Source organism: Triturus cristatus, chromosome 2_2 (assembly GCF_964204655.1).
Source record: "Triturus cristatus chromosome 2_2, aTriCri1.1, whole genome shotgun sequence".
Taxonomy (NCBI): Eukaryota; Metazoa; Chordata; class Amphibia; order Caudata; family Salamandridae; genus Triturus; species Triturus cristatus.
The window spans coordinates 90,690,374-90,714,374 of record NC_140582.1 but is presented as its reverse complement, the minus strand read 5'-3'; positions in this window follow the sequence as shown (position 1 = coordinate 90,714,374).

Here is a 24,001-nt window from a genome sequence, read left to right as displayed (position 1 = left end):
TGTAGGTACCTAGATTTGTCATGGGATAAAATTCAGATCAGATACCATTACTCTTCTACCGTCTGGGCTCCCTGGACTTCGTTGGACTTCATTTGGGCCTGACTTCATCTCTCCCTTCAAGTCTGCTGCATCGTCTGTGCCTGTGCATCATACAGGAACCTTCCAAGGCCTGTAACAATTCAAAGACAACTGAAGGAATCTCCCTTGGAGTGAAGGTGTCAGTCCCCTACATTCACGGACACCACAGCTGAGTTAACCGGTCTGCTGATCCTGAGCTCCTCCAGACTCCAAAGGCTCTGCAACACAGGAGGTGGTTTTCCACAGCTCCCAAGGCCTGCCATGCCCTCTCACCAAGTTTGAGGCCAGTATCCCTCGTGGGGGTTGCAATAACCAAACCCCTGTGCACCGCGTCAACTTGCAGTTGCAAAGGCTTGTTCACTTCTTTCCAAGAAGATCTTCGGGCTCCAAATAGCCCCAACCTTGAGCACCACCAGTGACCAGAATCTTCAGCCACACCGCATCGTGTGCGTCATGGTCTGCATCTTTTTGTGAGCTGCTTGAGGTCCTCTCGCGACTCCAGTGCCTTCAGCCTGTGGGTCCAATTGAGGTTCAAACTTGTTTCTTTTGGGCTCCCCTGATTGCTCGGGCCTGCCCTGACTACCCTGCTTTTGGTGAGTCCCCTAGACCTTGCTGGTCCCAACGATGCTGCTCCTTCTTTGATTGCTGCATTGGTTGCACTTGCCATGGCTTGTTGGTGCTCCCGCAGGACACTGACCTCTCAGCACTCGACATCCTTTGTGGGACAGCTCGTGCACAGTTCCTGGTCTTCCTCAGGGTCCTCACAGCTGCAGAGTCAAGGTCATCCTCATTCATCCTACAACACCCGTCATCGGAGGGAATTCATCTTCCAAGTCTCCTGTCACCCCTGACTGACATAGACTCTGTCCCCTCTGCTTGCAGGTACCTCTCATCTTGAATCCACCATTGGATTCCATCGGACACTTTCTCCTTCTGCAACAGCAGCACTTCCCTCAAGTCCTTCATTGGGTTGGACAGTGGTTTCCGACACCACTTCACACATATGCACCCGGCTTCCCTGGAGTAGGTAATTTGGGTACTAGGGTATCCACAGGTGGGGTGGCTCTCCAACATTCTATCTTCCACTGGGTTTCTTCAGGGTCCAATGGGAAGGGTCCTTACTCTTTAAAAATCCAACCGCGTCTTACACGTAGAGTTGTACGGTCGGTCATCTTCACACACTGCACACGCTCTCCTTGGGGGTCCCTATCCACTCACCTTGGGTGGTTCCTTGGGTCCCCAGCACGTCTACGTCCTCTCGACCCTGTCTTGATCTGAGTCGTGGTTCTTATACCTTTTTCTTAGTATATGGTTTGGACCCCCCTGGGGCCCACAGTGTATTTCGTGCTATTTACTGTGTTTCTTTGCTAAAGTATTGTGTGCATTGTGTTTATCTCTGTGTAGGAGATATTTGAACATACAAGGGAGTATTATATAATAAATACATATTTTTATAAATACTTGGTGTGGTTCTTTTCACTTAATCTATACTAGAAGATTGCATTCTGGTGAAACAAACTGCTTTACACTCCTTCTGGACTAAGCCTGAAGGCTGCTCTCCACAGCTACCACTTAGAGAGCGTCCTAAGGTTGTCTATGACCTCTTCAATCACCATAAGGGTTGTCTGGACTGGTGCAAGGTGCCCACTTACATTAGTGGACATCATATACCAGGCCAGCTTCTCACAGTCATTTTTTTCAATATCACATAATTACAACCCACATAAAACCACTCTATGTCACATAGCAACAATCCACATAAATAAACTCCACACCATGCCACATAATTCCAATAAGCATAATTCCACTCGTCAGAGTTCCACACCACACATTTCAATTCCACATATTTCAACACCAACCCCCATAATTCAACCCACATAATTCAACTCAACAACACACTTGCACAACACACAATTCCAGATCATGCCACAAACTTCAACAGCAGACCATATAATGAAAATCCACTGCATACCACTCCACAACACAAAATACCATACCACATGATTACACTCCAGGACACATCCCACTCCACATAATTCCAGACACTCAATACCACATAATTACTATCCACATAATTCCACTGTACACCATGCCACATAATTCCACTACACAAATCCACTCCACGCCACACAATTCCAATACAACCCACATAATTCCATTCCACACCACATACCTCCACTCCACTCCATAACACATGGATAAAAGACAGTGTCATTTACAACATCAATAGGTCTAACTCTTGCAAAAGCAAAACTATGGCAATGCTTGTTCAATGTAATGTTTATAACGTGTAAACCACACATGACTGTGTGTCTGTAAAACAATGCGAAAAGCTTTATTTCTTATGTAGTACTTTATACTGGAGTTCATTAGCTTCTAAAATGTTTGTACTGATGTACAGGGATATAAAGTAATGTGTTCAAGATCACACAATTCGGGACTAGAATATAAGTCACCTGGACCTTAAAGAATCATTTAACCGAAAAACCTCATCTCTCACAAGATAAAATTGTTCTTCGTCGCATTTTCATTATTTTAGCGCCTCGAGACCCTTCGGTTTGTAATGTACAGTGTATTTATTATGGGCCAATATTATTGAAACTGAATTTAACTATGTTAGCGCTTGAATTCCTGGAAATCTTTGACTTGTGGCCTGGACGCCAGCTCAACATCTATTTATACTTTGCTGTAAAAGTTTGAAATGTGGTCACGCACTGTACCCGGGTTACAGTAACATAGGCATGAAGGGCACGAACAGTGCGCTGTACGAAAGTCGAGTTACTAACACACAGCAGGCAATACCGGCATTTTAACCTGATTTTAAACACTCTCATTTTGGTAGAAGAACAAGTGATTGACACGTGGGCATGGCCAAGGGGGAATTAGATTGCACTGGGCCTAGGTGTCTGAAAGTCACATGAGTATATGGAGTAATTAGTAAAAATTTGGAATTTGTGTGTGTTTTATTGTGATCGTCTCATTGGTTGAATGAGTCGGTGGATGAAAGGATGCATGAGTGCAAAGATGAGTGACAAAGTATATGTATGATAACCTATTTAGTACCTAAACCCCTCAGTGACCCAACAAATACTTTAATTCTAAACAGACCTATTGGCATTGCCAGTGCTTGTTTTCTTTTGCAGCCATGCTGCCACTTTGGCCTCGAGCTGCTGCTTATTTGCCACACTGAGTGTCTGTTTTCTTGTGATCGACTGCGGAGCTGCTCTTCCTTTTTACTGGCATTAGTGTATTCCCTGATTTCTCTTTCCTTCCTCCAATCTTGATCCCCTTTCTGGGTAAGAAAGAGCGACACAGCTTGTCCCTGGTGGTGTCTTTTGTTTGTGACACATCTTCAGGAAGACCCTCAAGACCTGGCTCTTCGACTGACTGGAGCTGCATCCCCACCCCCCGCCACCAGCGAATTGAGACCCTCATGGGTGAGTAGCGCGCTTTAAAAAACCCTGATTGTTTGACCCGGGTGGCTCCTTGGTGCCTAATCCACTGTTGATCACCTCAGTGTGAATGAAGGCTGTTTCAGGGTCTTCAAGTACAAAGTGTTTGGCTCTAATAAGCTACAACCAAGCAGCGTTGTGGGCGTACATGCTCTTTCGGCGCCTTTTGCGGTGAGTCCCCGGTATCCAAATCTACTAACTTTGAGAATCTTCAGCCTCTTCTCCTTCCTCCAACATCTCCTTATCGTCTGATAGCCCCAGGCCTTCAGGGGCATGGTGTGGTGCGCCCAGTGCTGCTTTCCCCTGACCTTTAAAGTCCTTGAAAGAAAGGCCTCATACTTTGCAGGCTTCAGACTTATGGTCCCTCAGGAGGCACAGACTAGAGGCCGTATAGATTTCCTTTTGTGCCAGTTTGTGATGGCAATTAGCAGAGTGACCTGATCTTGAGAACCAAAAACCGGGACAATTCGGAAAAACAGAAAGACTACAATTGTTCATCCATGGAATGGCGCAGAATGACAGCTCTCATCAACATAGGATCACAGAAGATGCATTAAGAAAATAAATAAAATGATATTTCTACAACCTACATCATACCTGTTAATTAAATTGCTTACTTATAACAGCTGCTAACTAGCACAGCTTTAGAACACCTAAAAAAGTGCCTCTCACTGCTTTCAGTCGACCCCCTCTAAAAACCGGGACATGAATCAAAATTGCTGATATCTGCCAGCGCAGCTGGTGAAAACCCGGGATTGTCCAGGCAAATCTGGGACTTCTGGTCACCCTACAATTAGGCCAAACCTAAACAGAGTATTTTTTCAATCACTTTCTGTATTCAGAAGTGACACATGCCTAGTAAACAGCCCACGTCCAAGGGTTCTCCTTCCTCACGTGGTTGAAGGCCAATAAAAAAATAGTTCTTTAATTTTTTCTGCACACTTCTCAACATCTACATGATTTGTCGTTGACATCTCCACTCCTCCTCTCATCTTGGCACAGTCTTTAACAGTTTTTCTTGACGACAGTCGATACAGAGCCCTCAACACTACGTAAGAACACAATGGTGTAGATAAGTAACTAAAAATGATAGCCAGGCACTTGGTCATTGTAGGTTTACATTGGACATCAGGGCTCGTGCTGCCCCTCCTCTGGTTGACACCCAGGAGAAAAATGTAAATAAATAAAGAAAACCAGGGACAGTTCCGGACCCAACCCCTAGGTGGTGGAATAATGCACAGCATGTGAATCCAGAATACATTCATACTGCAAAACTATATAATCCTAAAACCCTACACAAAGCTTCATGGATTACAGCATAGCCTCATTTCACAGACTTTCAAGTAAGAGCACCATTCCCTCGATGCAAACTGGAATTATATCTTCATTGTGACTAGGTTTTCTCTAACAGGGTTCCTTGAGAGCATAGGGGGTAGGTGCTCGTCTTTGATTACCCCTCATTTTGGGTGGTAAATTCATTGAGACACCCAAAGTCACCACATTTGAAGTTTAATAATATGCTCCACTGTCTATCTAAAGTGAGACCGAAAGGAAACGTCCACCTATCCTCCTGCTATTGGTTCATAATGGCACTCAGGCATCGATGTAGGGCGCTGGTTCAGATACTCTGCAAAAGACTACAAGAGTGGATTTGAAAAACAAATTCTGATAACTTTTAGGCAACATAGAAAATCTACTTTTTCTCATGGAAGTTGTAGAATTTGGTCAAAACACCCCTTGGCCATTACAAATTCCAGGCAGTTCTCTGGCTCATTCTATGGAACAAGGTGGTTGTCACCCAACATGGTGGAGAATATAACCATGTTGAAGGCCGCTAGATCCTGCCCCTTCATTTCGTCTTGAAGGGTCTGACCATCACAATCTCCTTTCAGAAGGAGTTCTTCAACTATTTGCACTTCCTATGGGCCTGAAAGGACAACGGGGCAGATTTATGAGGCCCATTGCCCCATCGGAACGTCACTTTTCATGACGTTCCGTGGCGCAGAAGCCTGCGTGATATTTATCAGGCAGCACTGAGCCACTTTTTGTGGCTTAATGCTGCCTCATAAATATCAGTCCCTTTAACGCAGTGTTCTACGTTAAAGGGGCGTGCAATGGGTGTTGCTGGGGGCGTTCCCAGCAACATCCATGGCCTTTTGGGACTGCCCCAGATTTACGAGAAATCGTAAATCTGAGGCAGCGCCAAAAGCTTACGCCTCCACAGGGGAGGCGTAAGGGAGGCGCAACGGGGAGAAATATCTTTTTTTCTCCTCGTTTTTCCTTTTTCTATGTGTGCTGCATTCTGCAGCACCCATACAAAGAGGAAAAACCTCTTGTGATTATTTTTGTACAGAAAGGTTTCCCTTCCTGTACAAAAATATTCATCTCCGCAACGCAGGCACCCTTGCACCATGGTGCAGAGGTGCCTGCGTTGGCGCAGGCAGCCCATTGTGCGCCGGCGCAGGGGAAAAGGACAGGAATGCGCCGCATTTTATAGATACGGCGCATCCCTGCCCTTTTCTTTTGCCGTAGGGAAGCGCAGCAGGAAGGCCTGCTGCGCTTCCCTACGGCAAAACCTCATAAATCTGCCCCAAAGTTCATAGATAGACATGGCATTATGGACTTCCTCTTGCAGGTATCCATGTGAACACAGGTGCCTCTTCATCACTTCTATCCTACCACTCAGTGTGTCCCGGTTTTTGTGTTCAACACCTCGACCTTGGAGGCCAGGTCTTCTCGCTTTTCCAGAATACTCTTTGCTAAATCTTCTTTGATTGTAACTCTGGGGTACTGTTTGATAGAGAAAAAAGCCTTTTGGTCATATTTTGTAAGAAATAGCGATAAATAAAGCAGAATGTGAACAATGACCGCGAGCAGCTCATAGGCTTCCCCCCCCCCACCAAATTACGCAACTACGCAAGCAGGAGTAATCACGTTATTATCGGTAATTACGCATCAAAGAGTAACATAGAGTTAGAGAAATTACTCAGATTACTATGGCGTAACTGAAAATCCACTTGAGCTAGTCAGAAACTTCTTGATTTCTTTCTGTGTGCTTTTGTTATGAGGTGGAGGCAGGAAGCAGCTACTTTTAGCGGTGTCCAAGAAATACAAAACGCAGCAGCATATGCAAAGTGCAACATTGTAAGTCAGTGACCAGAGCGTATTCAACAGTATCAAGTTCCAGGGCCCCCAGGTAGCAAGAAAACATGAAGAGACATGGTGCAACAGACCCACACAAATATGCCAAGTGATTAACTAGTCCCAGAGGATTGGCTGGGTGTAGTGGCTTAGCACTCATTGAAGCATATAACCGTTTGAAAGGTTTCTATCACAGTAAAGAACAAGTTACTTACCTTCGGGAACACTTTTTCTGGTAGAGACGCTATCTACTTGCAGATTTCTTACCTTAGAATATTCCCCAGGCGTCAGACGGGATCCGGAACATCTTGAGCAGTACCTCTGCACACCAGTAGGTGGCATTGATCAGCTCCGTGTTGGCATCATCCATGTCGGTCATGACGTGCGTGGTGCCTATATAGGAACTACCCCAACACACTGACATCAGTTTACTTTCTAATTCCTTGATAAAAAAAAAAGCAGAGCCATAGTAGGCTGAGTGTTTAACCAGTGTGCAGAATCTAACAGGACGTTAAGGATAAGAGCCTATTTTGCAGAAGGGGGAGGGTGGCAGGGTCGGTAAAGAATCTGCAGTTAGAGTCTCTCTCTACAAACAAAAGTGTTACTGAAGGCAAGCAACTTGTTCTTCTGATAGAAACTTCTAACTGCAGATTCCACTCCTTAGAACAGATACCTAAGCAACACCTCCCTGGAGGTGGGTCTGCGAATAGCTCAAGTCAGGAAGGTTTGGAGGGCCAAAAAGGCAAAGTATCTGTCCTGATGGAACTGAATGTCCAAGCAGAAATGCTTCATGAACATGTGGAGGGATACCTAAGTGGCAGCTTGGCAATGTTCAGAACAGGTACCCTGTATGCTAACGCAATAGCAGCAGCCTTGGCCTTTGTGGAAGGGGCCCGCAAGCCATCAGAAGGCTGCTTTTTTGTTAAATCGTAGTAGATCTTGATACAGAGTTCAATGCATCGAGAGATGGTCCGTTTCTGCACCAACTTGCCCATTTGTGCTCCAGTGAACCCAATGAAGAGCAGATCATCCACCTGATATTCTTTGGTGCAAATCGATTTAGAAAGACTCTAGGGTTCAGGAGGGGGAAGTCTCTCCTCCTCCGTAGACAGATGAGGCAGGGTGAAAAACGCTGGTAGCATGGTGTTCTGCCTAACATGAAAGGGAGTGACCACCTTTGGCAGAAAAGGGGCATGTGACCGAAGAACCAGTTTGTCTGGGTAAAAGCTGGTGTACAGAGGGTTAATTGAAAGAGCTTGAAGCTCGCTGACTCTTCTGGCCGATGTATAGCCACCAAGAAGGCCTTCTGGAGAGTTGGGAGTCTGAGCGGACAATTATGCAGGGGCTCGAATGGCGAGTAAATGGGGAATGTTAGGAACAAATTCGGATCGCATTGAGGCATGATGAAAGGGGTAGGAGGGAACAAGTGTGCCTTTGAGAAAACGTGTCACAATGGGTGACTTAAACAGCAAGGGCTAAATTGGCAATCACAAAAAAGTCAATATGGCAGATAGGTAACCTTTAACAGTGCCCAGAACAAAGCTTTGCTACGTTAAGGACAGTACAATCTGTAAAACCTCCGACAAGGGGGTCGATTGGGTCAGCATGACAGGAGGAGCAGCAAGCCACAAATGTCTCCCAACGGCAGGCTTATACAGTCTCTGGCTAGACTCCACGACCCCACTTTGCCCTGTTTGTTGCACAACCACATGGTAGTAATGTTGCCTGTGAACACCTGAACCAGCAGTTATTTCATGGAGGGGAGGAAAGCTTTCAAAGCCAAGCGAATTGCATCAGCTCCAGAATATTGAAGTGTAGTTGGAACTCCGACGGATAACAGGTCCTCTGATCTCCACCTCTCCCAGGTGGCCACCCCAACTCAGAAGCAATGCACCAGTGACCACTGTCAGTTCTGGATGGAGAAGGAAAGGGTTTGCTGCTGGTCCAATTGCAGTTCTTTAAAACAGCTGTGGTGAAAGGGGGTATCCGAGAAGGAATGGGGTGCGATTTCAGCAAATTGATACTGAACTCCAGCTAATGCAGCACGTGTACCATAGTCTGGAGGTAGTTAACAACTGCCTGTGGTGTGCCTACTTTTAGCATCCAGTTATCGAGATAGGGTGAGACTAGGACCCATGACCTCTACAGGTGTGCTGCAACCACTGCCATCCTTTTGTGAACACCTGAGGGGTATGGTGGGGCCGAAGGGAAGCACAGTGAACTGGAAATGCTTGTGGCCCACCGTGAACCACAGGTAACGCCTGTGGACTTGCAGGACAGGGATGTGAAAATAAGCATCTTGCAAGGCCAACACTATCATCCAGGCTCCAGGGCAGACAAAATCTGAGCCAGGGTGAGCTGGCTCCCGCGCCGTCTGTGGGATCGCAACACCAGCCACAAAAGGGTATGAAGGCCTGCCAGTCGGGCAGCTAGGACTGGAAGGTAGGGCTGGTATTGTGTACGCCCAATGGGGCTACAGCCCTGAAACACACAAAGAATGAAAGGACTGTTGCTGTGGGCAGGAAGCCAGGGAGTTTCAGGGATCTGGTGGTAACCTGGCTTTCATAAAACTACTCGAGTGCTGTCAGCTATGTTGCCAAATAGGCAGGAGACATCGAAAGGCATGTCAATCAAGGATGCTTGGACAGTCCCCGAGAACACATAGGACCGCAACCAGGCGTGGTGGTGAAGTGCCACCGTAGAGGCCATAGCCCTGCTTGAGAAGTCCATGGTGTCCAGTCCGCAGCCGATGGTGAACTTAGCTGCGTCCCAACAGCCAACCAGTGCTTGGTTCAGGGTGGTTCGGCTCTCTTCAGTGAGCATGGGCAGCAATTGTGCAATGAGTACCATAGAACAGAGGAATTTCAGCCCAAGAGGCAAGCAGTATTAACCCAGACCACAAGGGCAAGCTGGTGGAGAAGATTCCCTTCCCAAAAAGTGTATAGCCTATCCAGTGGAGTGGAACAAACTGTTTTTGACTTAATCGTGGCTGTTGAGACCTGCACAACCAGGTTCTCAAGAGAGGGATTCTTGGAGAGGAAGGCTGGGTCACCAGGGGCTGAACGATGATGATAGGCAATAATTCGGTGCACAAGGGCCCCTGTGCAAGGTTTCGCCCAGGCTCCCAGAAGAACGTCTGTGAGGGGCCTCATTAAAGGCAAGCAATGGCTCAAAACAGCTCGCCCCCGGGTGAAGCACTCCCGCCAAGACGTTGGTCTTTACCTCGATAGCTGGCAGTTGCAGGTCAATGATCTCCACTGCCCTACGCATCACCACTACAAAAGTAGGGCCTTCCTTCGAAATAAGCCTGGAGGTGGAAGGAAGCCGGAGTCAGGGGAGGTATTCAGACCACTGGCAACTCCCAGCCACTCATACCAGTTGTCTGCTTAATCTGGGTCCTCCTCAAAGGGTACAAATAACCATCAGAAGGTGCAAAGTCCGTAGAAAGAAGAATAGCTAACCAATAATTGCTATAAAGGATTGCATGAGATCCTACAGGTAATCGGGACACCACCTAACAGGAGGTGAGAGTCCATCAGCCCACCCTTACTGGCGGAGCATCGTCATCTGGAACTCTGAGGAATCACGGTCTGAGCCCAGAATCACGGGTCACAGAAGGCTCTGCTTGGTGCACAGGCCAGTGATACCCAAAAGAAAGACAAACTCCTGCCAGGGTTTGTACCCAAAACCTGAGGACTCAAGTGATGTGCAGTGCTTATATGTGATGTGAGATTAAAAATGAATACTTGGTCAAAAAGTATGTTTAATAAGAATTAACCAAGTTTCATGTCTAAAAGAACCTATAGTCTTTTAAAAAAATTATAGACTAATTCTTGGCTCAATTATAGTGTGGTTGACATGTTTCAGCCGGAGTGGTCACTTGACCCGGCTTTCTTCAGGACCGAAAAACAAAACACAACTAAGATGCTACTGCTAAAGTAATAATATGTGGAAAAGTGAAAAGCAAAAACCATGCAATCCAAAAGTGAATGTTGGGTAAGATAGTGGCAATTGCCACCCTACCAGACAAGCAGTCTCGTGCTTGAGCGCAAGAACAATGTCTCCATTCCTAGAAAAAGAGTCCAAAAGGTCAAACATTGGAAATGGACATCATGCACAAGAAAACAGCACTACTGGTCGCTATTCAACAGAGCTAATTCTGCACTGCCTTTATTTCAAAGAAACTCAAATGATGTTTACAAATACAACAATATGTAAATCATAATAAAAAACTCACCCAGCTTTTTGTGGGAGAACTACCTCACCTCACCCGGCTGACTGCTCGGAGAAGGAGGCACCGCTCTGTTTAAATGTGGAGGAAAAACAGACAGGTTGCGTATTGATACCTATCCGCTTCAAACTCAACACATATACCTTTAAACATTTCAAAAAACCTCAAAAAGTAAAAAGTCAAAGACCTCGAAAGAACCCATGAATACGTCATTGCAGGTAGGAAAAATGTATTTGCAAACCCTGCCTTGATCTAGTGTGACAAGACTAGAGACAAAACTACAATTCATTATAACCTATGGAGTTAAAAATGGTATACTTCTCCATTGTTCCCAAAATGGGTAAATAGTCTGGCTAGCCCAGTGAGACTAGACCATGGCTGGTTGGAAAAACCAAATTGTATGGGGAGTAGTTCTTCAACTCTAAACGGCCACAAAGCCTCCTAACATTTACAGTTTAGGAAACCACTTCATCATAATTAGATTTTAAGCAAACGAACCCTCAGCAGGAATCCCTCCACCCTTACCTGTCCGTCGATACCTCAGACTGGCCAACGAGCTGTCTGGAAGGTATTGGCAGGAAGGGGAGGGTTCTTTTTATAGCAACCGCAATTGTGGTGATCGTTATCAATTATACTCAGGTGTGAGTCCGCCAGAATTCGTCCGACGAACGTCGGACGAAGAGCGCATGCGCGTGACTGGAATGCATGCCACCGAAAGTGCGCACTAGTCCAAGACCTAGTGCGCAGGTGCCAGTAATCAGTGTCACAGAACAGCGCGTGCGTATTGAAAAAAGAAGCATGTTTTGCATCAGACGCTGCACTTAGAGGAATAAAGATGTACTAACCTTCCCCAAGCACTATCGCGAGTGTACATACAGGGAAACAACATAAGTCTCAGAGCAATGGCAGAGATATACAGAATTCCACAGCTAGGAGCAACACGTGAAGTTTAGATCCCTCTCTAAACCTTAAATGCATATTAAAAAGCGAGAAAGGGATTGGAAAAAATATATATATATAATGCTAGAACGTGCCCAACGATTTAAATGATAGCAGGAAATACCTGCTTACAGATACATGGCTCGTATATAGCAAATCAATTCATCCTTTCTGATTCATGTTGATTATAGCACTACTGTGTTGGCTAGTGGAAAAAAATATACGAGCTCACAAAGACTGACTAACAAAGACTTGCTGACAAAGACTTGCCCGTGTCAGATGTATCAGTAAAACCCTGCTGATAACGTATTAATGCCTTCTAATTGTGAGACTTCCTTTCGGAACGCACAGGGTTTCTAAAAGAGTGTTAAGAACAAAATCGACCAAGTACAAAAGCAGGTCAGCAGAGAGCCGTACATTACAGCACAATGGTAGGCGCTGTATCGAGACACACATGACTCAACATAAAGGTGTCCCTTGAAAGGAATTCAACAGCTATTTCAAGGGAATACCATGTAAGGTCGAATGTCTGATCACTCAATGAAAAATGACAAAAGGTCAGATATCGTGTTACTCAAAATAACAGGAGTGAGTCAACTATCAAAGATGTTACAACTCAACAGGTCTCAAAAATGAATAAATGGATTAATTGATCTAAGCTTCAAAGAGAGGCCCACGGTATACTGTCATTTAGTCCTTGGGTGTCTGTCTTCAACTTGAAAATCCATCTTTGTTCTTTAGAGAATAAGAACTTGGAAATGTCCATTATATGCTGAGGAATGAAACGGCGTTCCAGCACGAGCCACCTTAAATCCTCAGCCTTGTGTTTCTTAGCTAGGAAATGCTCAGTCAGACAGGTAGACTGTTTCATGCAACGGATGGTACTTTTATGCTCGCTGATGCGGAGCTTGACTTTGCGTGTGGTGTATCCTATATAGTGCAAAGCGCAAGGGCATGTAATTCTGTAAATCACACGTTCCGAATTACAATTTGTGGGATTATATAGTATCCAGGGACGGTCTGTCCCTATGTCCACTGATGTGGTCTTGATGGTCTGAGGGCAGACACTACATGAACCACACGGGAAGTGGCCTTGAACTGGAGGTAATGACCACAAGGTGTTGGTCTCACGTGTGGGGAGCGACAACGGTCGTGTGTGGACCAAGCTGTCGCGTAAGCTTGGACCCTTCTTAAATGCGAATAGAGGAGGCAAGATGTTGTCAGCCGCTATATTTAGTATCTGCCAATGCTTTCGTACTGTTTTCTGTATACGATTGGACAGAGTACAGAAAGTGGTGACAAAAGTGAGTCTCTCATTGGTAGTCCTAGGCCCGTTGATGTCTAATAGAGCGTCACGATTGTTGTTTGATGCTCGTTTCCATGCTTGTCGCACTAAACGTTTGGGATACTGTCTTGACTGTAGTTGTGTGGCTAGTTCTCTGGCATGTTTATCGAAAAGCTGTCTGGTGGAACAGTTCCTGCGGATCCGCAGGAACTGGCCAACTGGGAGATTTTCCCGGAGGGCCTTAGGATGGTGGCTGTTAAAGGACAAAAGGGAGTTCTTAGACATAGGTTTCTTGTATAGTTCAGAGTGTAGTGAGTTCTCATAGACAAAAATAGAGACATCCAAGAAGGCCAACCGATGTTGATTGAATTCGATGGTAAAACTCAAAAAGGCATTTTGTTGATTAAGCCAGGAGTGAAAAGAAAGAATCTCCTGGCTTGTACCTCGCCATACCACTAAAATGTCATCTATGTATCTCTTCCACAGCACCAAATGATGACGATATGGATTGCTGTGGTTGAGTACATGATTCTGTTCGAATAGATGAACATAGAGGTTGGCGAGGCTGGGCGCAAAAACACTGCCCATAGAGGTGCCAGACGTCTGGAGAAAGATCTGATCCTCAAATCTGAAGAAGTTCTCCGTCATGGCCAATCTGGCACACTCCATGATGAAAGTGACGGGGGTGATACTGTCCAGCACACGTGCTTCCAATAATCCTCTGATGGAGTCAAGAGTCTCTAGTTGTGGAATACACGTATAAAGTGACTCCACGTCAAAGCTGGCCAAAAGATCAGTGTCAGTATTGAATTCAATCCCAGGCAAGATCCGCAGAACATCAGACGTGTCTTTGAGATAGGTTGGCATCTCAGCGACCATAGGCCGCAAAAATACATCTACAAACTTGGACAAAGGTTCCAGTAATGAACCGATCCCAGAAATGATGGGACGTCCAGGAGGCGGTCGTTGCTGTTTGTGGATTTTGGGGAGGCAGTAGAAGTAGGGCATCACGGGGTTGTTGGTCACCAAAAATTTGGCCTCATGTGGCGTGATCCACCCCTCTGCCTCCCCTTCCTCAACCAGCTGTTTGATCTCTAGAGTGAGTCTAGAGGTGGGATCTGATTCCAAAACCCGGTAGGATTTGGGATCTGATAGCTGTCTGAGGCATTCAGTCCGATAGACGACAGTATCTTGCAAAACCGTTGCCCCACCTTTGTCTGCCGGCTTAATGATGACAGACGTATCCTTGGTCAGATTCTGAAGAGCAGTTTTGTCCTTTTTGGAGAAGTTACAATAATTGATAGGCCGTGTGTCACATAGTGACATCAAGTCATAGGTAACTGCCTTTTCAAAGGTGGAAACTTGTGAAGGGACCTGATGGGTCAGAGGAGTAAAATTGCTTTTGGGGCGTAATCCAGTGTTCAGAACATCAGTCTCATCGCTAGAGGAAACATTATCGGTCAACTCTTTGTTTCTGAAAAAGAAGTGAAGCCGAATCTTTCTAAAGAATTTCTCAAGTTCACATCTCAAAGTGAAAGGATCGCCTGAGTATGTGGGCACAAAGCCCAAACCTCTATTAAGGACACTTTGTTCGTCTGGCGTGAGGACTTTAGAGCTGAGATTGACCACGAGGTCATTCACTCGCTGATCGGGTTGGTTAATGATTGTTGATTGCCCCTCCTGCTCCGAGTGTTCGGGAATGTTTGATCTAGTTGCCAGTGAACCGTGGGAGTGCCTCTCCGTTTGCCTCTGGTGCGGCCTTGTCCCTGCTCTAAAAAAGACTGATTAGGGTAGAATTGCTGTTGTGGTGGATAGGTATGCATGTGTGGTGGAAAAGGAGGTGGTTGATAACCCCATGGAGCCGGTGGCCACCATTGGCCTTGGTTGGGGTAGAAATTTTGATTCCCACGTCTCCTGTTGTACCTACGGGACTGTCCTCTCCCTCTTCCTTGGGGGGCCCCTGTTGTAGAGGAATCAGAATCATCAGATCCAATTTCAGACCCAGACGATGAATAGTTAGACCCATAGCGTCTCCCTTTGTTATTGAATAGTGGAGCCACATAGGTATCACTTGTGTATGAATAGATCTTCTCCCAAGAGAAACGGGCCAGATCTTTCTTGAATTTATCGATTTTATTGATCAAGATGTTGTCCCTGTATTCTTTATTGGTTTTATTAGTCTCGTCCATTTGTTTCTTAAAAAGGGCTGATGTAATAGTAGTTTTGATTTGCCCTTCCAAAGTTTGGATTTCAACACGAATGGCATCAGCCTGGCGTTTCGCCGTGCTGATAATTAGAATTAACCAGTCACGGGTACAACGCCAGGCGATAAGTGACCAATCTCGTATAAACTGTTTATCGGTAAGAAACAATCTCGGTGCGTTGGTAACAATCAAGCCCGTAGGGGCACATTTCCCTCGTAAGTATTCAGCTGAGATTGAGTAGGGTAGCCCAGTCATCCTTGGGATTCCCAGTCATTTCTGGTAGGGAATCGAGGATGCTAGGATTGTCTGACAAAATGTTGCTCAAGGTTTCATCATCACAAGCTAGACCTGCAAAGTCAGCCATCATGGGAAGAGTGCTCGAGGTCAGAGACGATAGGGAGCGGAATAAGACTACTAGGGATTCCTAGAGTCTAAACAAGACCCGCAGCCGTAGCTGCTCTGATAACCAAAAAACTCGCTTTATAAGGGGGTCAAAAAAGGGACACTTAGTTTAAGGACTAAAACACCTCCAATCCCATCAGAATACTACAAATAACCATCAGAAGGTGCAAAGTCCGTAGAAAGAAGAATAGCTAACCAATAATTGCTATAAAGGAGTGCATGAGATCCTACAGGTAATCGGGACACCACCTAACAGGAGGTGAGAGTCCATCAGCCCACCCTTACTGGCGGAGCATCGTCATCTGGAACTCTGAAGAATCACGGTCTGAGCCCAGAATCACGGGTCACAGAAGGCTCTGCTTGGTGCACAGGCCAGTGATACCCAAAAGAAAGACAAACTCCAGCCAGAGTTTGTACCCAAAACCTGAGGACTCAAGTGATGTGCAGTGCTTATATGTGATGTGAGATTAAAAATGAATACTTGGTCAAAAAGTATGTTTAATAAGAATTAACCAAGTTTCATGTCTAAAAGAACCTATAGTCTTTTAAAAAAATTATAGACTAATTCTTGGCTCAATTATAGTGTGGTCGACATGTTTCAGCCGGAGTGGTCACTTGACCCGGCTTTCTTCAGGACCGAAAAACAAAACACAACTAAGATGCTACTGCTAAAGTAATAATATGTGGAAAAGTGAAAAGCAAGAACCATGCAATCCAAAAGTGAATGTTGGGTAAGATAGTGGCAATTGCCACCCTACCAGACAAGCAGTCTCGTGCTTGAGCGCAAGAACAATGTCTCCATTCCTAGAAAAAGAGTCCAAAAGGTCAAACATTGGAAATGGACATCATGCACAAGAAAACAGCACTACTGGTCGCTATTCAACAGAGCTAATTCTGCACTGCCTTTATTTCAAAGAAACTCAAATGATGTTTACAAATACAACAATATGTAAATCATAATAAAAAACTCACCCAGCTTTTTGTGGGAGAACTACCTCACCTCACCCGGCTGACTGCTCGGAGAAGGAGGCACCGCTCTGTTTAAATGTGGAGGAAAAACAGACAGGTTGCGTATTGATACCTATCCGCTTCAAACTCAACACATATACCTTTAAACATTTCAAAAAACCTCAAAAAGTAAAAAGTCAAAGACCTCGAAAGAACCCATGAATACGTCATTGCAGGTAGGAAAAATGTATTTGCAAACCATGCCTTGATCTAGTGTGACAAGACTAGAGACAAAACTACAATTCATTATAACCTATGGAGTTAAAAATTGTATACTTCTCCATTGTTCCCAAAATGGGTAAATAGTCTGGCTAGCCCAGTGAGACTAGACCATGGCTGGTTGGAAAAACCAAATTGTATGGGGAGTAGTTCTTCAACTCTAAACGGCCACAAAGCCTCCTAACATTTACAGTTTAGGAAACCACTTCATCATAATTAGATTTTAAGCAAACGAACCCTCAGCAGGAATCCCTCCACCCTTACCTGTCCGTCGATACCTCAGACTGGCCAACGAGCTGTCTGGAAGGTATTGGTAGGAAGGGGAGGATTCTTTTTATAGCAGCCGCAATTGTGGTGATCGTTATCAATTATACTCAGGTGTGAGTCCGCCAGAATTCGTCCGACGAACGTCGGACGAAGAGCGCATGCGCGTGACTGGAATGCATGCCACCGAAAGTGCGCACTAGTCCAAGACCTAGTGCGCAGGTGCCAGTAATCAGTGTCACAGAACAGCGCGTGCGTATTGAAAAAAGAAGCATGTTTTGCATCAGACGCTGCACTTAGAGGAATAAAGATGTACTAACCTTCCCCAAGCACTATCGCGAGTGTACATACAGGGAAACAACATAAGTCTCAGAGCAATGGCAGAGATATACAGAATTCCACAGCTAGGAGCAACACGTGAAGTTTAGATCCCTCTCTAAACCTTAAATGCATATTAAAAAGCGAGAAAGGGATTGGAAAAAATATATATATATAATGCTAGAACGTGCCCAACGATTTAAATGATAGCAGGAAATACCTGCTTACAGATACATGGCTCGTATATAGCAAATCAATTCATCCTTTCTGATTCATGTTGATTATAGCACTACTGTGTTGGCTAGTGGAAAAAAAATTACGAGCTCACAAAGACTGACTAACAAAGACTTGCTGACAAAGACTTGCCCGTGTCAGATGTATCAGTAAAACCCTGCTGATAACGTATTAATGCCTTCTAATTGTGAGACTTCCTTTCGGAACGCACAGGGTTTCTGAAAGAGTGTTAAGGACAAAATCGACCAAGTACAAAAACAGGTCAGCAGATTACAGCACAATGGTAGGCGCTGTATCGAGACACACATGACTCAACATAAGTCATGTGTGTTAATACGTTATCAGCAGGGTTTTACTGATACATCTGACACGGGCAAGTCTTTGTCAGCAAGTCTTCGTTAGTCAGTCTTTGTGAGCTCGTATATTTTTTTCCACTAGCCAACACAGTAGTGCTATAATCAACATGAATCAGAAAGAATGAATTGATTTGCTATATACGAGCCATGTATCTGTAAGCAGGTATTTCCTGCTATCATTTAAATCGTTGGGCACGTTCTAGCATTATATATATATATTTTTTCCAATCCCTTTCTCACTTTTTAATATGCATTTAAGGTTTAGAGAGGGATCTAAACTTCACGTGTTGCTCCTAGCTGTGGAATTCTGTATATCTCTGCCATTGCTCTGAGACTTATGTTGTTTCCCTGTATGTACACTCGCGATAGTGCTTGGGGAAGGTTAGTACATCTTTATTCCTCTAAGTGCAGCGTCTGATGCAAAACATGCTTCTTTTTTCAATACGCACGCGCTGTTCTGTGACACTGATTACTGGCACCTGCGCACTAGGTCTTGGACTAGTGTGCACTTTCGGTGGCATGCATTCCAGTCACGCGCATGCGCTCTTCGTCCGACGTTCGTCGGACGAATTCTGGCGGACTCACACCTGAGTATAATTGATAACGATCACCACAATTGCGGCTGCTATAAAAAGAACCCTCCCCTTCCTGCCAATACCTTCCAGACAGCTCGTTGGCCAGTCTGAGGTATCGACGGACAGGTAAGGGTGGAGGGATTCCTACTGAGGGTTCGTTTGCTTAAAATCTAATTATGATGAAGTGGTTTCCTAAACTGTAAATGTTAGGAGGCTTTGTGGCCGTTTAGAGTTGAAGAACTACTCCCCATACAATTTGGTTTTTCCAACCAGCCATGGTCTAGTCTCACTGGGCTAGCCAGACTATTTACCCATTTTGGGAACAATGGAGAAGTATACAATTTTTAACTCCATAGGTTATAATGAATTGTAGTTTTGTCTCTAGTCTTGTCACACTAGATCAAGGCAGGGTTTGCAAATACATTTTTCCTACCTGCAATGACGTATTCATGGGTTCTTTCGAGGTCTTTGACTTTTTACTTTTTGAGGTTTTTTGAAATGTTTAAAGGTATATGTGTTGAGTTTGAAGCGGATAGGTATCAATACGCAACCTGTCTGTTTTTCCTCCACATTTAAACAGAGCGGTGCCTCCTTCTCCGAGCAGTCAGCCGGGTGAGGTGAGGTAGTTCTCCCACAAAAAGCTGGGTGAGTTTTTTATTATGATTTACATATTGTTGTATTTGTAAACATCATTTGAGTTTCTTTGAAATAAAGGCAGTGCAGAATTAGCTCTGTTGAATAGCGACCAGTAGTGCTGTTTTCTTGTGCATGATGTCCATTTCCAATGTTTGACCTTTTGGACTCTTTTTCTAGGAATGGAGACATTGTTCTTGCGCTCAAGCACGAGACTGCTTGTCTGGTAGGGTGGCAATTGCCACTATCTTACCCAACATTCACTTTTGGATTGCATGGTTTTTGCTTTTCACTTTTCCACATATTATTACTTTAGCAGTAGCATCTTAGTTGTGTTTTGTTTTTCGGTCCTGAAGAAAGCCGGGTCAAGTGACCACTCCGGCTGAAACATGTCGACCACACTATAATTGAGCCAAGAATTAGTCTATAATTTTTTAAAAAGACTATAGGTTCTTTTAGACATGAAACTTGGTTAATTCTTATTAAACATACTTTTTGACCAAGTATTCATTTTTAATCTCACATCACATATAAGCACTGCACATCACTTGAGTCCTCAGGTTTTGGGTACAAACCCTGGCAGGAGTTTGTCTTTCTTTTGGGTATCACTGGCCTGTGCACCAAGCAGAGCCTTCTGTGACCCGTGATTCTGGGCTCAGACCGTGATTCCTCAGAGTTCCAGATGACGATGCTCCGCCAGTAAGGGTGGGCTGATGGACTCTCACCTCCTGTTAGGTGGTGTCCCGATTACCTGTAGGATCTCATGCACTCCTTTATAGCAATTATTGGTTAGCTATTCTTCTTTCTACGGACTTTGCACCTTCTGATGGTTATTTGTAGTATTCTGATGGGATTGGAGGTGTTTTAGTCCTTAAACTAAGTGTCCCTTTTTTGACCCCCTTATAAAGCGAGTTTTTTGGTCCTCCTCAAAGGGTCCATATTCCCCCTTTAAGTATCTAAGGGTGGAAAATCCAGAGGTGGATAAGGCCTGGGCAGAACTGGTGTGAACATTGAGCGACGTCAGGGAGAGGGAGGCAGCGCAGTCTCAAAGTTGGGGATGGCAATAGGCGCATCATCCACCGGCGTTGTTGTTTTCGGGAGGGGGTGCGTGTGGATGGCCAAGGTGGTTAGGGGCGCCCGTGGCAGCTTTGGACTGGCTCTGGATTGGATTAAGAGGGCCCAACTGGCATAGGGGCCAAACCAACAGTAACCCAGCAGAGTCACCTCTCTACTCTATGGGGCTCAAAGGCACGCCAGAGGGAGTTGAAGACCCAAACATGGCATCATAAAACTATGAATTGGGGGAGGTTGTTCTGGCTTCAGGGAACTTGGGGAAGCATGGAGCAGTACCTGCTACTGGATCCGCTGGTGGAGTGCGAGAGTATGGCCTCGAACCATGTCATTTGGATAGAGAAGATGAAGAAAGCTTCAAATGTTTCTTGTGTTTCTTGGACTTAACTAAATTCGATGAGGACGTTTTGAATAGGGGACCACCATCTGTGGGAATGACTCCGGGAATAGCCCCAGGAACTCCCTCCTGGAGTATGACTGGGAACAACCCAGAGCCTTCTTTGGTCGCTCCATCAGGAGCTTCTTCGCCTGCTTGCGGATCGCCTTGGGGTGCATCGACTTGCACTTGGCGCAAGCCTTGGGGTTGTAGCCCGAACCCAGGCACCGAAGACAGGCCCAATGGTGATCAGCCACAGACATCTGTTTGTGACACTCCCCACAAGGTTTAAAGCCTGTAGGTTTGTTAGGGGACTCCCCAGGACACGCCCACGAGCGCTGGGCGCGCCCCCTGTAACCGGCAATTGACTACTTAAACGCGCATCTCGCACTCGCGCTCAGCATTAGCAGCAACCTCCTGAGGCGGAAAGCCGGGAGTTTTATTAGAGAATCATTTTAAAATTGTTTGTTTGTTCTTGCCTGAACCTCGATCCCCCCCTGGGCATTTCACATTTGTTTGGCCTACCTGCAGTTCCCCGCACAGCGTCTCCATCGCTGCCTCGGGTCTGCATTCGCTCCTGCCATCACTTCCTGGAACTCCCCGGGAACTCCCCAGGACACGCCCACGAGCGCTGGGCGCGCCCCCTGTAACCGGCAATTGACTACTTAAATGCGCGTCTCGCACTCGCGCTCAGCATTAGCAGCAACCTCATGAGGCGGAAAGCCGGGAGCTTTATTAGAGAATCATTTTAAAATTGTTTGTTTGTTCTTGCCTGAACCTCGCTCCCTCCCTGGGCATTTCACATTTGTTTGGCCTACCTGCAGTTCCCCGCACAGCGTCTCCATCGCTGCCTCGGGTCTGCATTCGCTCCTGCCATCACTTCCTGGAACTCCCCGGGAACTCCCCAGGACATGCCCACGAGCGCTGGGCATGCCCTCTCCCTTCCTTCTTCTGCCTATAAACAATGTGCCTCCATCGGACGCGCAGCGGACGAGCGCAGCGGGCGTGCCGCTGGCGCGCCAAAGGCGCGCCTAAGGCAAGCCCGTCTGCGCCCGTCCGCGTCCGACCGGGGCTCGGGGCCAGTCACTCTGCCCTTCCTTTTCTTGCAACTCAATATTCCTCTGCGGATATTCTTAAGCTGCACGCCGCCTGGCCGCTGGCCCCCGCTACATATTCGCAGCTCAACCTTCTGGGGTTAGCCTGTACTCGTCGCTCCTTTGCCGAGTTAGTTGCTCGCTCACACGTCATCGTCCCTCCAATCTCTCTTCACTCTCCCTCCCGGCGTCCGCTTCCCAACCTGGAACTCAGAGTATGTTACCTCAATACCCGTTCATTAGCAAAGCATCAGACTGAAATTTTTCACCTCCTCGCCACCGATAGCCCCGATATTTTATTCCTCACTGAAACTTGGTTGCACGACGGCTCCTCCCCTGACATTCTGGCCGCCATCCCTCCTGGCTACTATATTGTTCAAAGCAACCGGGCCTCCGGCAAATCTGGAGGTGGCGTAGCAGCCATCATCAAACACCCTCTCAGGTTTCCGTCGTCACCACCTCTTGCATTCCCCAGGTTGATTGTCTCGTCGTCAGACTCGATTCCTCTGCACCTCCCCTCATTTGCGTCTTAGTTTACCGTCCCCCACAATCTATGCCAGACTTTCCATCCCTGTTCGGAGATTTCCTCTCCCAGATAACTATCAACAACTCCAAAATTCTTGTCCTCGGGGACTTCAATTATTGGCCTCTGGATGAGAAGGAAAGCGCCTGTTCGGCAGCCTTCTCTGAGCTATTGCGCAGCCTAAATTGCTGCCAACATGTCAATACTGCCACTCATACCAGAGGACATATCCTTGACCAGGTCTGGACCTCCAATCTTGTGATATCGGCCCTTCTCATCTCGCCATGTGCCTGGTCCGACCATTTTTCTATTGCTTTCTCTCTTAAAATCTTTACTCCCCCAAGTAATTCCCTTGATTCCAACCACTCCGCCCATAACTGGAACAAAGCGGGCATCGACCACTTCTTTCACTTACTTAGGACCTCTACCCCTTTGGAATCCGACTCTCTGGACATCCATGCTCAGAACCTAAATCTCTGGCTCGAGTCCGCCAGCGACGTGGTAGCCCCCCTCAGACGGATCAAACTCAGACGTCTTCATGACGCACAAAAATGGTTCTCTGAGGACCTTAAAGCCTTAAAACTCGGCCTTAGGCAAGCCGAGCGCCAGTGGCGTAAAAATTACTCCTCCGCAGAAAGGGCAGAGTTCTTGTCCCTTCTTAAAGGCTATAAATCCGCCATCGCGTCTGCAAAAACTTCACACTTCTCCAATAAAATCATGGAGTTAGCCAATAAAGCTAAAAACATCTTTGCGATCGTTGAGGAACTATCCCATCCTGACAGAGTGTCCATCAAACCCCTTCCTTCCCAGAAGCTTTGCGATTCCCTCAATCACTTCTTCATCGAGAAGATTGCAAAAATTTAAAACAGCATCCAGGCACCGCCCATCCCGTTCCCTTGCCTGTCTCCAGTTTCCCCCTGTGCAGACCCCTCTCCTTCCCCGCCCCTTTCGCGGATCCCTGTCATTACGGAATTGGAGTTCCCCGCTCTCCTCAGCAAAGTTTCCTCAGGATCCCCCACTGACTGCTGCCCCCCCCAAGATCTTATGCAAGGCCTTTTCGGCCTGCCCCGCTCCCCCTTTGGCTCTTCTGAATTCCTCCCTCACCTCTGGCCAAGTTCCCTGCACCTTTAAGACAGCAGAAGTGGTACCTATTTTAAAAAAAACGACTGCCGATCCAACAGTCATGAGTAATTTCCGTCCCATCTCCCTCCTTCCCTATCTTGGGAAGGTACTCGAGACCCATGTCACTAACATTCTGAGCTCCCATGTCGAGCGATCCCATTTTCTTGACTCCCAACAGGCCGGATTTAGGCCTGCTCACTCCACCGAGATGGTCATACTCTCCGTTATGGAAGAACTACGAAGAGGAGCCGACTCTAACATCCGTCAGGCCCTGGTTCTCCTGGACTTGTCGGCCGCCTTTGACACGGTCGACCATGCGATCCTGGTCGACCGTGTCAGACAGGCCGGGATCGATGGTACTGCCCTCGATTGGGTTCGCTCGTTCCTTTCTTGCCGCCAACAAGCGGTTCGTCTGTCACAGTTCTCCGCAGACAAGGTCGATTTGACCTGTGGTGTGCCTCAGGGATCCTCCTTGT